Below are 2,076 nucleotides of genomic sequence, written 5' to 3' on the forward strand. Positions count from 1 at the left end.
ATTTTCTTATCAGTTTATTGATCCTTTTTTGCTGTGTCTTAAATTTCTCTGAATCCATGGCTTACCAGAATATCTGGCCCTTTCCTAAGCTACTTCCTTTGATCTAATTCTACTCCTAACCTCTTTTGTTAAGTATCATTGAATTACCTTGTCTTTGCTGTTTGCACCTGGGAGATATATATGTATACTGTCCACTTTACAATGTTTGTATAAATAAGACTCACTGCCTGTATTCCATTAATTTTTTAATGTATTTTTCCAATTCACTGAAGCCAATTTACCTCTTATACCTTCATGACTTGCATGGACTGAAGTTTATAACTGTAATTTCAAATCAAAATAAAAATGTTTTGTTCTCAGGCGTCATATAAAATTCAATGTACTATGGTCACTACGCCCAAAAGCTCCTTTACAGAATGGTATTCAATTTGGTCTTCTGATCACATTGAGTTTATATACCAGGGACAGAATGAATTCATTCAGCCACTGATGCCTCTTACAAAGCAATCGAAGCAGATCTTTTAAAGCCTTGTGCCCATTACACATAAATTTAAAGGGAATGGTAGAGGCTACAAAAATGGAAGAACTTAGAATAAACATCTTCAACAGGGAATTTAAAAATAGCGAGCCAACTATTTGAATTTCAGGCAAATGTTTAGAATCTGTTCTCAAGGAATCAACAACAGGAGATTTGAAAAGTCAAACCACAGTACATCAGAGTCAGTGTGGTTTTGTGATGGCTAAATCATATTAGAATTATTTGCTTCAGCTCTTTGAAGTTCTAACAAGCAAGGTGGATGATGAGGATCCTGAAGATGCGATATATCTGGACTTCCAGAAGACATTGATGAAGCTGCAACACAAAAGATTGTTTTGGACTAAGCCAGACCACACAAAATATTCTTAATCAGGCAGCTCAGATCATAACTTTGCAATTTGTTTTGGTAAGGGTACAGTGAAAATTACCCAGATTAAGTTAGCTAGGTTGACTACTAGACTTTAAAACAGAAAAAAAATTATTCACAATATAACACAATGAAACACAAAGAACAGAATAAAGAACCACTACAGAACTCGACCTATCTAACTAGAATTAATTATGCTGTTCCGAATATACAGAACAGTCCCAATAAGCAAACGCCCTTCAAAAACCAGTATGAATGGAACACACGCTTGCAGGTTGACGTTGAAGGGCAGAAAGAGAGAGAGAGAGCTTCCACACAGCTCTCTGTTGAACTTCCAGCCAGTTGAAGACTGAACTGAATTGCTTAGCTAGATATGCAGGCCATACTAGTGTGTCACTCATTTAACTAGACTTTCTGTCCAGCATGTGGACCACTGCAAATGTTTGCCACTACATTGGTGCTATACTTACTCTAGATAACTACCTTGCATGGGAAATATGTGGTTCATGATGTGGGTGACAGGAAATGGAGCTCTCACACATTTATGTGTCAATATCACCAAGCATCAGGTGTGCATGTTGGCAGAGAGACTGATGGAAAATTCATGGACAGCTGTGATGACGTGCTTGAGAATAATAAAATAAAGGCATTGCCAGACCCAATAAGAATATACATCAACTGGGAGAATATTATTGGAGATAAAAACTTCTGGTATCAGACCTAACATTTAAATATATTTGTTGCAAATACACTGTACAAAAGATTTTGAAACATAGGAATTACCAAAACAAAAAGCGAAGTACATCCACTTCTGCTGATAATCTGGTTTTCTCTATGTTGACATCTCCTCATCTATATTCTCTGTCTGTCTGTTTGTCTCTCTAGGCAAAAGTGAGGACTGCAGATACTGGAAACCAGAGTTTAGATGAGAGTGGTGCTGGAAAAGCACAGCAGGTCAGGCAGCGTCTGTGGAGCAGGAAAATCGACATTTTGGACAAAAGTCCTTAAATCTTTGTCTGTCTCTCTCTCTCTTGCCTCTTCTCACTTTATATCCAGCTAATAAATTCTACAATGTTTCTCCGTGTCCCATCTCTCCAATATCCCTCTTTCATAGAACATATAAAAGTACAGCACAGAACAGGTCCTTCGGCTCATGATGCTGTGCCGAGGG

At 37.6% G+C, this 2,076-nt stretch overlaps 1 long non-coding RNA gene across 1 annotated transcript; it reads right to left on the reverse strand.

The window, feature by feature from the left end:
- Nucleotides 1-232: 232 nt before the first annotated feature.
- On the reverse strand, nt 233-1,835 carry LOC122552525. The gene is made up of 2 exons (XR_006312411.1): nt 1,689-1,835; nt 233-853 (listed from the first exon to the last, which is right to left on the reverse strand). It is a non-coding gene; the product is annotated as an uncharacterized LOC122552525 (long non-coding RNA).
- Nucleotides 1,836-2,076: the final 241 nt, after the last annotated feature.

Source organism: Chiloscyllium plagiosum, chromosome 9 (assembly GCF_004010195.1).
Source record: "Chiloscyllium plagiosum isolate BGI_BamShark_2017 chromosome 9, ASM401019v2, whole genome shotgun sequence".
NCBI lineage: Eukaryota > Metazoa > Chordata > Chondrichthyes > Orectolobiformes > Hemiscylliidae > Chiloscyllium > Chiloscyllium plagiosum.